The 14,310-nt window shown below is 39.2% G+C and overlaps 1 pseudogene; it reads left to right on the forward strand.

Moving 5' to 3' along the window:
- Nucleotides 1–13,382: 13,382 nt before the first annotated feature.
- LOC143891034 (copper-transporting ATPase PAA2, chloroplastic pseudogene) lies at nt 13,383–13,985 on the forward strand (annotated as a pseudogene).
- The last annotated feature ends 325 nt before the right edge of the window (nt 13,986–14,310 follow it).

Consider the following 14,310-nt stretch of genomic DNA (forward strand, 5'->3'; position numbering starts at 1 on the left):
ACGACACCTATCATTAGTACCGCTTTGATAAAATTGGGTGTCTACAGTTGCCTCTCTTTGGTAGAGGGTGCAAGGCACCTGAATGCCAAAGTAAGGAGACAATAAAATTTTGTCACTGGAGACTAATGATAGGCTTGCAAGACTCACATCGGATCCTAAAGCGTATAGCCCTCACCGAGGAATCTTGCTGTCGGGTCATCGAGTTGAAACCTCTCACCGACAGTTTTTGGGTTTTGAAAATACGACTAGCACGAGTCTTCGGTGAACGTCTTTACTCACAGCCGGGAGGGTCATCGGAAGTCGGGTTTAGGGCTTGACTTGGGGAGGGACCTTGAGGGATGTCATTCTGACATCCAGTGTGGACACTAATATTAGAAATGCCGAAGTGGCGCCTGGTGATTGGATGTGATGCGATACTGTATTGATTTTGACGAATTGCCACGGACTTACTCTGGTTTTGAGGCTTATGCCGAAACATTGACTTGGTTGCGAATGAACTGAAAAGTCGGGGATTGGCCTGGCGAGCGAGTAAGTCAGGGCCAATAAAATCGACCAGGCGAGCGAGTGAGCCTGGGTCGATCAGGGATTGGCTTGGCATGCGAGTGTGCTAGAGCCAATGGAATCGGCTAGGCAAGCGAGTGAGCCTATGTCGATAGGGGATTGGCTTGGTGGGCGAATGAGGCAAGACCAATGGAATCGACCAGGCGAGCGAGTGAGCCTGGGTCGATCAGGGATTGGCTTGGCGTGCGAGTGTGCCAGAGCCAATGGAATCGACTAGGTAAGCGAGTGACCCTATGTCGATAGGGGATTGGGCTGGCGAGCGAATGAGCCAGGGCCAATGGAATCGACCAGGCGAGCGAGTGAGCCTGCCTGGGTTGATCAGGGATTAGCCTGGCAAGCGAATGAGCCAAGGACAATCTAGGCTGACAAGATTGAATCTGATAAGGATCTTGGATGATGAGTTTAATAGATTCCTTCGGGGATTGATTGTCTTTTATTTGCACTTTGTTTGTGTTCTTGTTTTTTTTAAATAAAGTGTATTTTGTGTAAATGGTCGCAATTCTAGGTGAGCATCTACACAAAATGCCCCTAGTTTAATTCTTTTGACAACTTGATTTGAGCATTTTGCATTGTTAGTGACAACTAACAATGCAAAAATGCCCCTTGTATGGTCTCCTTAATGATTTGATCATACATTCTATATTATTAGTCATACTTCTATGGTTAATAATACAAAATGCCCTTAGTGTATATATTCCCATAGACGAGAGAAACTTAATACAAGGTAAGAAACAAGAGGGCAATTTCATTGCAACGACAAGAGGGTTCTTTCTGAGCACTCCTGATCATGAAGTTACATCTTTCTGAACATTTTTCTTCTGTATGCGGGGTACTGAGCTGTATCCTGATTTCTTCTAATCAGGGAGAGATTCACTATGTCTTTCCTTCAACATATGATTACCTTTGTTGGGTAATGACTTTGCTGGGGAAATGAGCTTTTCTTTTCTGGAAGGAAGGAGACTCAAATCTTACTGAGACAAATGCTTTCAATTTATTTTAGGTAGGTTGAACCTTAGAAGATGAGTTTGGATGCATTTGTACATGGCAGGGTTCCTTACACCTAGTTTTTCATTCATGGTCCAAAGACCCTTTAGATTGTTCAGAGTTAAAGCATTTTGTTTTAGACCAAAGAGTGCTTCGCCTGGTCTTTATTGAAGGCATGCCCTACCAATAACCAAGTCTCCTTTTGTAGGTTTTCGACTTGGCAGACCGTCGGTACCTTAAGTTTTGCTAGAAACATGTTTGAGTTTTTTGTTTCTACAGGCACTATGTGTAGACACCCCATTTTGACCGAACCCCAAAATTGTCATTCTGAATGAATTTCCTTTAAATAAGTGAATTAGTGTTCCCAAATATCCCCTAACCTAGTTTAGAACCTCAATAATGTGTCCGCTAAATTTCGTCGAAATTCGTCTGTGTTTACCTAGCAAACGAGCGTAATGTGGTGTGGTATAGTGTAACAGAAAGGGGGGGTGAATTTATTGTAGTGGGTGTGTGCCAATGCTAATTTCTATGTGCATAATTTATTAGAAAAAATGAGGATTCCTGTAAGCCCAATGGTTCCACCTTGGCATTCCCATCTTCTTTTGATGATTCCAATACACAAGTGATTTTATATCACTAATGTGTTTGATTGTCTAAGTTGTAGATCTTGATTGTATAAAGACAAGATTGCTTGGATTGAGGCCAAGAAGCTCTCATTGGACCGCTTATGAAGGTCAAAGACATCGGAGATCCAAGACGAATGAAGCCTTGAAGAATCGTAATTGAAGATCGAAGTCAATTTTAGATTGTATTGATCCAATACTAGCTTAAGTTTAAGAGGCATAAATTAAGTAATAACACACCCCTAAATGGTTAAGAGATTGTCTTTGTGGTGTTCCAACACTTTGGAACCCTCATAACAATCCCAACTTTGTGTAAAGTTGGAAACCCAAAAAATAGAATTGAAAATCTGCTGAAAAATAGGCTTCTCGAAACTCCGAGATAATTCTTGGAGCTCGGAACTCCGAGAAAATCCTCGGAGCTCCGAGATTTGGTCCAGTAGAATTTTTCCAAGTTCTGTTTGTATTCCCGGAACTCCGAGATCAATTCTCGGAACTCCGAGAACACTATAACGGGAAGAAATATATCCGTTGGTGTTTTTTCCAGAATTACCACTATGCCACCAAACAGTCATATTTGGGTTTTTCTATATATATGGGTATTCCCAACTTACAAAGAATGAATCCCAACACTCTAAAACTCTATTTGAATATCCCAAGAGTGAATCAAAGCTTGTTTATGCCTCTCATCCTCTAAGATTAGGATTTGGATCATTAGGCTCAAATTTGTACATCTTCTACAAATTGTAAACCCTTGTGAGGGATTTTTTGTTTCCTTCTTTCTTATTCAAGAACATTGTATTGGGGCGAGTGTTCGGTTCTCAATTCATCCTCCTCGAAGTACAAGGGAAAGAATGATTGGAAGAAGAATAAGAGTCTTGTCGCCGCTTGGGATGCTTCAAGCACGTCGGGCAAAAGTTCAAGCGAAGGGGAAGATAAAAAAGATGATCTTTGCTTCATGGCACTCACCCATGAAGATGAGGTAAATTCTAACCCCTCTTGCAATTCATCAAGTAGTGATAGTGCAAATATATCTTATGATGAATTATGCAATACCTTGCATTCTCAAATTTCTAAAAATAAAGTTCTTAAAAAATCTATTTCAAAATTAGAAAATGAACTTGATTTTTTGAAAAATGAGTCATCCTCTTCTATATCTAAATCTCAAGCACAACTTGAAAATTTTAAACTTGAGATTAAAACCCTTAAGGGTAGTTTGGATGAGAAAACTTGCCAAATTGTTAAACTTCAAGATGTGGCAAGCTCTTCCAAATCTTATGAAGATGACGCTAATGATTTTATAAATCAAATAACCCATCTTCATAATGAAAATGAAAGGTTAAGATTATGTCTCCATGGATTCTTAAATGGTGATAAAATCATTGACATAATCTTAAAGAAGACTAGTCATAAACCTAATCATGAATTTTATGATTGGACTAGTCTATCTAACCCTCATGTTAGATGCCATTATTGTGGAATCAATGGTCATTACCAATTCCAATGTGCATCTAAGATTAGGGATTATGGTGGAACCAAGAAATCTTGGGTTCCCAAAGCCCCCATATGATTCTCTTCATATGTGCTTTTAGATTAGGGGCTTGCACTTATAAATTTGAATATCTTTTTATAGTTATTTAAATATCCCCTCTTGTGTTGAATAAAAACTCTAAATAGGGGGAGTTTTATGTTTGTCTTTTTTCTTGAAAAATGGGAGCTTAAAATTGAAAATTTCATCCATTTGATTTTCTTTATCCCCATCTTTTTTATTGATGCCAAAGAGGGAGAGAAATCTTGTGTAAGGAAATTAATGTGTGCTTTTATTGGAAAATCTATTGTGCTTGTCATCATAAAAAAGGGGGAGATTGTAAGCCCAATGGTTCCCACCTTGGCATTCCCATCTTCTTTTGATGATTCCAATACACAAGTGATTTTATATCACTAATGTGTTTGATTGTCTAAGTTGTAGATCTTGATTGTATAAAGACAAGATTGCTTGGATTGAGGCCAAGAAGCTCTCATTGGACCGCTTATGAAGGCCAAAGACATCGGAGATCCAAGACGAATGAAGACTTGAAGAATCGCAATTGAAGATCGAAGTCAATTTTAGATTGTATTGATCCAATACTAGCTTAAGTTTAAGATGCATAAATTAAGTAATAACACACACCCCTAAATGGTTAAGAGATTGTCTTTGTGGTGTTCCAACACTTTGGAACCCTCATAACAATCCCAACTTTGTGTAAAGTTGGAAGCCCAAAAAACAGAATTGAAAATTTGCTGAAAAATAGGCTTCTCGGAGCTCCGAGCTCGGAACTCCGAGAAAATCCTCAGAGCTTCGAGATTTGGTCCAGTAGAATTTTTTCAACTTCTATTTGTATTCCCGGAACTCCGAGAACACTATAACGGGAAGAAATATATCCGTTGGTGTTTTTTCCAGAATTACCACTATGCCACCAAACGGTCATATTTGGGTTTTTCTATATATATGGGTATTCGCAACTTACAAAGAATGAATCCTAACACTCTAAAACTCTATTTGAATATCCCAAGAGTGAATCAAAGCTTGTTTATGCCTCTCATCCTCTAAGATTAGGATTTGGATCATTAGGCTCAAATTTGTACATCTTCTACAAATTGTAAACCCTTGTGAGGGATTTTTTGTTTCCTTCTTTCTTATTCAAGAACATTGTATTCGGGCGAGTGTTCGGAGAAGCGGAGCCCACTCTCCGTGGTGAGGATTTCCACCAAGGTTAAAGGTATTCGGAATTGTAATCGGCACCGATCTTCACCGAAGTTAAGAAGATCAATTAGTGAAGCCATCAACGGGTTTGGTTGGTGGAGTGGAGTAGGCCTCGTGTTTGGAGGACCGAACCACTTTAAATCTCAAGTGCACTCTCTCTTAATCTCTTGCTTTACTTTTGCATTGCACTTAGGATTTAACTTGTGAGCTTAAATTTCATCTTTGATCTCTTAAACTTCAAAATTGGGTTAGAAGTTTTCAAAAGGTTAAAACTTGTTAATAACCTAATTTTCCCTCCTCATTAGTTGCAGTACTCGGGACCACTCTTGGAATTTTAATTCCTTTCTTCCTTTTCAAGTCACCAATTAGGCCCAATTTTGGGTTAATGAGAGCTTAAGGTAGGGATTAGTTGGGGAGGCATCTCAGGAAGCTTCCTTGGAAGCTTCTTAAAGGCTTTTTGGGCTTTCAATCCTAGCCCTTTGTTCAAAAATGTGATTTTGAAAGGTTAGGATCATGGAGAGGAAAAGGTTTTTTTTTTTTTAGTATCCTGTTTTCTACTCTTGCCACCCCCTGCTAGTATAAAGAGTTGTTATAAATACACTAGAGGTGGCTGTCCAAGAAGGAAGTGGGGGGTCGAATTTATCACTTTTCCTCTAAAAACCCATCGAATTAGGGTTGCAAGGGAGAGGCTTCTTATTTTTTTGGGGGGGAGTGAAGAGAAAGAGAAAGAGAGAGAGAAAGAGATATAGAGTAGAAGAGAAGAGGGAGCCGCCGACCATCTTCCCTTTCTCCGCCAACCTCCGTTGCCCTCACCTCCAAGATCCGGCCATTTCACCTCCATTCTCTTTCACCATTAGATCTCCTCCACCATTGGAACCCATCTATTTCAAAACCCCAACCCTCTTGCTTCCTTTCTTTCCCCAAACCCTAACTCATTTTCCCTTTTCCAACCCTTCTTCTCCGGCAAGATCGCCGGAGCTCCGGTCGGAGTTTTACTCTAATGATCTTGTATTCTTCCCTTGCAAGCTTCAATTGTTGTCATTTTCCTTTTTCCCTCATCATCAAAGCTCCAAATCCTAGATCTTGCCTTTCAAACCCTAACCTTTCCACCATTTTTTTCGATTAAGTTTTTCTTTCTCCGGTCATTTCCGGCCAAGCTCCGGCCAATATATTTCTATTATTCTTCTTCCTTGATCTTCCTTTAAGCTACAAATCCTTCTTTGTTCCTTTTCAAAAACCATAGATCTTTTGTTGCCCTAACCTTCAAGCCCTAACACATTCACACTTTCAGGGTCCATCACATCCGGTAGAAAATTTCACATTTTTCGATCACAGAGTCGGCTAATCCTCTGGAATTGACAAAATTTTGGAGAGCAGAAAGATCTGATCAAGCTTGATTGATTCTCTGCAATTTCCAAGGCTTCTAGAAAAGTGGAGGTAAGTGAAGAAAGTAACATGTTTATTTTCTCCACTATGTCAGTTCTTGCCTTAGCACTTTGATCTTCTTTTCCAATTGAATTTTTGCTTTAATGTCTATGTTTGAATGAGGATGATAATGCACCCTAACTGTTTGATCTATGGCCTATGTGATTTTCATGTTAGATGAACTCTAGAAAGGTATTGTTCTTTGCTATCCAAGCCAGATTTTTGTTTTTTGTTTTTATTTATCAGGAATAGAACAGTGAATCATGGTGATTTTGGCAATTTCAGTAAGCATCGTAACATGGTTGATGACATGAAATTTGTTTAGATTTCATCCTTCCAAATAGCTTGGTTTTACTCATCATATAAACTGGTTTATCTCTTCATTGGAAAACATTGGATTCAAGAATTGATTTCTTTTTATCAAGTAGCAGGTTGGTTATTTATGAATAAAAAAAAATGTGTGTAGGTGACTTTCTTCATTCTTGTTTAGATGAATCTCTGAAATTTTCAAAAGCGAAAATGGTTTTGGAGGTAATTGTGTGGTCACTATAACAGGGCATGTCTTAGCTAATGTAATAGGCTTCTCAAATGATCAATTTTCTAATCAGTTAGCTATTAATATGAGCCAGTTACCATCAACCTGAAATCAATTAGTATACAACCTGAAACCAGTTGCATAACCATTACATATTGATGAATTTTCAGAGGCCAGTTTTAAAAAAGAGGAGGGAGAATGAGTTGAGTCTGTTCTAATATAGAGACTACTGAATCTTCTATATGTTACAATTCATTTATTGAGCAGGCCTTATTATTTCATAAAATGAGTACGTATCCAAGTGTGTTATGGTGGCATGAAGTTTTCTTATGGTATACTACTGTGTATGATATTGAATAGCAAATGGAACATTCTGATGACATGATTAAGTATTATATACCTGATATGGTTTGTGTATGTGTTATGCCTTGCGTGTCTCTCTCTAAATCAGTAGTTACTCACATATGTATAGAAGGCTTGAATAGCTCATCCTTAGGCTAAAACCCTGTGGACAAATTTTGCCCTTTGCTTGCCTTGCTTAAAGTTTTTTTTTAGCATCTTGTAAGCTGCCCCATTAATAACCATTTATAACACGTATTCAGAGTAATGATCTATAAGGGACTGTGGAAAATTTGATAATCCTGCTTATTCAAGTTGCATAACTATAGCAGTCCTTTTGTATCATGCTGAAATGAAAACCGGTATTGTCTATTTTTGTAGAGCTGAATTGAAAAAAACTATGGGACATGTTTGGTAAAATTCGTGTGATAATCATCTTGCGTGTCTGAGCAATAAATATGGGAATGAACATCAGATTTGTTTGCTAGTCCTCATTTGGTCTTGGTGTTGGTTCCTATGCACATATTTTCAACCACAAATCTGATCCCATTTTTGGTTATCTGCAGTTCAATTCCATTTATGTTTTGTATATCATCCCCTATATGCTGAGTAGCCATTGGTTCATGGATACTTGTAGTTTAGCTTATGCATGTACGTTTGAATTGCCATATTTGTATGCTTAGGAAGTATTTGGAATGTGTCCATTTAATCTATAGGGATGTTATGTGACTGTGTTTGTGAGTATGTGCTTATGTGAATGTGTATGTGTTTGTGACTGTATATGGGTGTATGTGTGTATGTGTGTGCATGTCTGTATTCTCCTCGCTATGGTGATCCTTACGCTATCCAGTTCTGAATTTTTTCTTTTTCGACCTCAAATGCTCAAGAATTCCAAAAACAAACATACTAATCTTGTAGATCTCGTCGAGCCGGTCAATTTGACATATGGCGGCTCAAATTTGGCCAAAAGACGAGAGAGTTATGCCCCGTTTAAAGTTTTCAATCCATAACACTTTGTTCGATTTCTTAGAAATTATTGTGTCAAGTAACTTTTGGGTAGCTTCTGGCCGGAATTGTTCGAAACTGTCAACTGGAAAAGTGTTCGTTATAATATTTTCCAAAACTGTATTTTTGAGCAAATTTTTCCATAAATGCTTTTTAATATGTCCAAAACTACTTACAAGCTTCAGTTTTTCTGAAAAAACTGTCATTTATGTAACAACAGCTTTTTGACCATTTTTAGGCTATTTCAAGTCTGTTTTGTCCGAAGCCTTAGAAGGGAAAAATGTTCTTCACAAGATTTTCTAATACTTTGTCTTTGAGCGAATATTTTCAGAAACGATGTTTTGAGTGTCAAAATTGAGCCTGAACTTTCAGTTAAAACACTAATATGTCTTTTAATGGCGATGGATCGGAGAGGCCATTTTACGGCCACTTCTGGCCAGATCCAAACGAAGTAGTCGACTGAGAGAATGTCTCTTATGCTGAGATCTATAATTTGGAGTAGTAGAGTTTTTGATGGTTTTGATGTTTGAGGAGTCCAAAAGTCAGTGCAAAGTTGCATTTTTCACACTATATGTCATAACTGTGCAATTTCTTGAAAATCACCGACAACTTGAGCTCTATTCAATTTTAATGATTGTTTTGGATGTTTTGAGCTTGGTAGAAAGTTTTAAATCATATATTGAATCATTTCCATGAATTGTTTGGCATTTTTTTACCCTTTTTGGTGAAAATTACATTTTGGGTGGAAATTTCTGTTTTTTTTTTTTAGATTGTTTTGAGCCTATATTGATTCTAATGCTTGTATTGGGATATGATGAGCATGCTAACAAGTCACAAATCATATATTGATCAATTTTTATAATTTACTTTATATTTTAGAGCCTTATTTGCGAAAATTGCATGTTGTGTAGGATTCTTTCAATTTATTTTTTTTATGCTAAATAAATGGAACCCGTGCTGCATGTCAACCTAGACATTTAAAATTCTAAGATCACTTCTAAATCATGTCTAGACCTTCCAACTCCATGAGTTTTCCATTTAGGAGACCATTGTGGTCTCATTAGAGAGTCGCATTAGGAGACTACATGAGTCTCACATGTAGTTGCACTTCCCTACTAGTTAAGGACCAACTCGGTCTATTAGTTGCCTAATCCTTCCATCATTGCATGGGCGATGATAAGGATACTTGGAGCCCACCTTTGTGTATAGGAGGCATGCCTTGCCTAATTTATAGAGCTCATATTTGGAGACAAGCCTTGTCTCATTTAGAGAGTTTCCCTTTTAGGAGGGTTACTTAGCCTCATGTTAGAGCCCCTTTTCTTCTAGAAAGAGCCTTTGACTTATTTACCCTCGCATTTTGGTAGTGTTATTAGAGAGTCATTGACTCATTTGCACCCCTTCCTTTAGTGTTTTAGTTAGGAGTTTCTCCTTTAGAGTTGTTATCATTCATCTTGGTTAGAGACTAACTCAGTCTTATTAGAGTTTTGCTTATTTGGGATTTTAGATCATTTTCATTGTTCTTGAGACACTTGTTTACTTGTTCGTGGATTGTTACATCTTGTTTTGAGATACTAGTTCGTTGGTTTGGGGTTTCCCCTTTACCCTAAGGGTTTTACCTTAGGGTGTTGCATTGTGTGTTTCCTTTGGCATTTGACCAAAAGGGTGAAAACATTTGAAATTTTAAAATCCATAAACCTTTGAAATCTTAAAATCACAAGGACATTGAAATCATTTAAAATCACAAAAACATTAGAATAATTGAAAACTAAAAAAACCAGTAGAAATTTGAAACCCAAAAACAATTGAATATTTTAAAATATCTTAAAATTCAAAAACAGTTGAAAAATATCAAAAACCTTAAGTCATTTTGAAATGCTTTAAAGCTTTAAGAGCGTAGTAGGAGAGTTCGTTTCGAACTACGTTGGCTTGATCCTGTTCCACGAGGTACGTAGTGCAGCTTGTGATCTTTATCCCAAATCCAGCCAAACTTTGTAAATAGACTTTGTAAATCCTTCAAAAATCATTCAAACAACTTTAAAACCTTGTTTTCAAAAGATCTTTCTCTAGAGTTAGGAGTTTGTCCTAAATAGAGAGTTTTCGATTTGGGAGTTTCTCCTTGATGTGTTGTTTGATTGTTGTGTGTTTGGTTTGTATTTGTGTTGGAGTTAGGAGTTTGTTACGCCTCCGTCCGGTTAGTTGGCGATCCACATCGCCGACTGATGACTAGGTTTAGGATGCGTTAGTGATCCCATTGTTTCCCTTAGGACATACAGCCTAGTTACACATAGGTTGTAGGAACCACCTGCATTAGCTTAGGGCTAACCTGCATTTAGTTAGGGCATATAGGGTGTCCTAAAATCCACAATCCATTAGAATATAAATAATCGCACAAGAAGCTTTAATAACTAGTCCGATCTTTTAGGTCGAGTCTAGGATAGAGGTCTAGATGTCTTAGGCATCATAGTTTAGAATTGGCGTGAAGAACTACATTGCTTTGATTCTCATGGAGGCGGGGATACGTAGGCAGCTTTGGATGAATACCAGACCATCCAAAGAATCGGGCGAAATCGTTTAGAGTTTAGGATTTGTTGTGTTGCGTTGTGTGTGGTATCAAGTTATATTGCATGTTTTGTTGTGTTTTCTTAATTTCCTGTGCAGGCCTTATACCTTTAGCTGTAGCATGCATGTGTTTGCCCACCAGAACTTAGACGCCCACCAGAACTTAGACACCCATTAGGCATGTCACTCATAACCTAGATGTGATTAGGCGGCACTTCTTCCATTTATTTCCTATGCGCTTATTTTCATCTCCGAGACATGCATGATCAGATAGACGTCTTCTCGGAGATATATGTTCCCATTTCACATGATTTTCGCCCAAAACTCTTCGAGGTTAATAATAAATGGCATGAGAGACCAAGTGCTTGCACTCGGACGAATTGGGGGTGCTTTTCGGACCCTCTCCATTCGTAATCAAGCACAGACCTTTTATATCTCTGGTTATCCGTTGCGGACAGAGCATTTGTTTTGGTTCCATGGATGACGACTCTGAGTTATTTTTAGGTACATCTTGGTTTCAAGCCCTGGCTCCGGATCAAGATGTATCTCATTCGTTATGTATCGCTACTCGTGCTGTGCTGTAAGAATGACACTTATTTTGAGAGGGTACAACTCTCCTTCACATGTGGAGATCTTTGAGGATTGCAGGGGGATCTCGCGTCCCTCGGCACCTATCCTCGGGATCGGGGTCCACACTATGGCCTTAAATTTTGCCTAAGTCACCCTTTCAGGTTTTCAACTTAGCAGATCTTTAGATCTTCTTGTTCTGGACATTGGGAAGACTTGCTGGAGATTCTGAGAAAAGATTTGTTGGTTTTACCAACGGTGACCGAGCCTGAGATGATTAGGTTGCCTACGTACCCCAAGGACGAATTGGGATTAGGTCCGCATAGTTCGAGGGTTTGAAGGCATCTTCTAAAATGGTTTTAAATTTGTAGGTGAGTCATTTTAGGCTCTAGTCCGCGCATGAAGGCCTTCGATATTTGTGGGTAATTTGTTCTGATTTGATTGAGGTTGGTAGGTTCTGACATTCTATCTCTATTTTGGTCAAGAAGTCTGACGGATTTTCCGGATAGAATTTCATCAACGATGTAGGGGCCAGATCAGTTAGGTCTAAACTTTCTCCTAGGATCGAAGACAGGAGTTCGGAAATCTCCCTCTTTGGAAGTTCACAGCTTAGCTTTGTACCTTCAGTAGGTGCATCAGTTAACTGTTTTGCGACAAATCTGCCTCTGATAGACTTCTGAAGAATTTTCTCAGGGCTCCAACATGTTCTGCTTGAGTCTTTGCTTTGACGATCATGTCATCGATGTACTGGCGTTTTTAAGATCTCTGAAATTGACACAACATCGAACATTTCCATCTTTCTTGGGTACTAGAATGATGTTTGCTAACCATTTGGGATACCTGACAACTTTTTAGAAATCCTGCTTTTAGCTGCTTGATTACTTCATCTTTGATCTTGAGAATCCATTTAGGTCTTGAGTTTCTGCTTCTTCGGCTTGGCTTCTGGGAAGAGAGAGATATGGTGCTGGACAATTTCCTCACTCAATCCTGACATATCTTTGTAAGACCAGACGAAGACCTCTTTGTATTCTTTAAACAATTTGATTAATTCCACACTGTAGACACCCCATTTTGACCGGACCCAAGTTCATGTTGATTGTGCGAAAACTCGTCCAATGAGTGAGTTGGTACACCAAATTTAACCCCAGCATAGATTAGGGTCTCGTCCAGATCCTCACAAAATTTTGTCGAGATCTGAGCCCATTCACCTAGCAAACACACCGAGTAAGCGATTGGATATGTGATTAAAAAGGGGAGTGAATTATCTGCGCAGGGGGTGTATTTACCAAGCTATTGAATCAAAAGCATAGAAGGAGGGTAAATTATCTCGTCTGGGCCGTGGCTGATTCGCGCGCTCATCAATTTGTGTGCGTTCATCAATTTATGGTGTGCCAATATCAGCAGCCATAGTATAGATATATAAAAAAAAATCACAAAGAACAGAGGGGGATCTAATTTTTCGTCAAAACAGAGAGAGAGAGAGAGAGAGAGAGAGAGGGATTTCGATCTTCTTCTCCGGCGATTCCGCCGGAAATCCGACGAGCTCCACACCTCGTCAGCCGCACCTCCATTTCACCACCATTCCAACCTCCTTCTTCTCCTCTTTCGATCTATCTGCTGGCCCTATTTGGTAAACCCATTTTTATTTTAACCCAAACCCTAACCCTGGCAAACACCATTGATTCCGGTGACCCAAGCTCCGGCCGGCCTCATTTTCTTCCCTAATCTATCTTATTCTTCTTCTTAGCTAGCTTTAAGCCATAGATCCAAGTTTCTTAAACCTTGATTCTAGATCTAAGAACCTCTAACCCTCTGTATTTCTTCCCCAACCTCTAACCATTGCAGATCCCATTTTCGTTCACCCTAGCCATCTCCTCCATTACCCGATCCGAACTCTCAGCCTTCCTTTCCGATCAAAATCCGACTAGTTTTCCGGCAAACTCTATAAATTCCGACCCGGAATCCTACGATCCGCCATAGATTCCGTCCATCACCATCTCTCTCTCTAGAAGAGAATTCTCTGCTCCTCGATGTCACCGGAATGATGTACGGATCTTGTGTTTCTTGCGTTAAAACGATTTTAGCATCAGACAATCGCGTTGATTCTGCTGTCGTTAACATGTTGACGGAAACAACAGCGATTAGGTTGGAATCGTTCGAAATTTTGAGAGAGATTGCCGAGGATTTAGCACAGAGATTGATTGAATGTGGATTTCCGTCGAAGAAGAGGGATTTAGGGTTAGGAATTGGGGAGACTGTGAGGAAGTGGAAGGAGATGGCTAAGAAGAAGGAGGATTTGATCACAAGGAGTCGGAATCGAGTGGTCTTTGCTTGGACTCTCGTGGCTCTGTGTTGCGGCTTGCATGCTTCGCATCTCTTGCATTCTGTTGGGATTTATATTTCGCATGGATCGTTTTGGGATTTATTGCATAATTCGTATCTAAAAGGTGGTGTAGCTTTGGTTTCTCTGTTCGGACCAGCCAAAGATCCGGCCATTCCTACTACAGATCCGACCGATTCTCAATCCAATCTCAGCCGTGTTGTTGAAACACTGGACCTGAAGCTTGTGAGAGCGGAATTTGGTCTTCTTCTTCGTCGACCTCATTCGACACCAAGATTGATCGTACTACCATCTTCTTCTTGGTGAGTTGTGCTATTCAGGTAATATTCCTATGCCTCTCTGATATTGCTAAATTTTATGAAGAGATCTACCTTGGTCTAGCATTATGGCATTAGTTCAGGGTTTTCGTTTTTTAGCTTAATTCTTCTATACAATTTAATTCTCTGTGATGAATGGATGGCTGGAGTTATACATGTTTAAATGGTGAAGGAAATCAGATGGTTACTCTGCCCCATGCCCGGGTACGAGTATCATCTGATTTCACAGGTTGCCCCATGACGGGAGTATAAGTGTTTGAATCATTTGATGTCATGTTCTTTCTCTTGATTCTGGAGTTGATGTAGTCGTTACA

The sequence above is a fragment of the Tasmannia lanceolata genome, unplaced genomic scaffold (assembly GCF_043159265.1).
Source record: "Tasmannia lanceolata isolate RefF3 unplaced genomic scaffold, GAP_Taslan_0.1 ptg000013l, whole genome shotgun sequence".
Classification (NCBI taxonomy): Eukaryota; Viridiplantae; Streptophyta; class Magnoliopsida; order Canellales; family Winteraceae; genus Tasmannia; species Tasmannia lanceolata.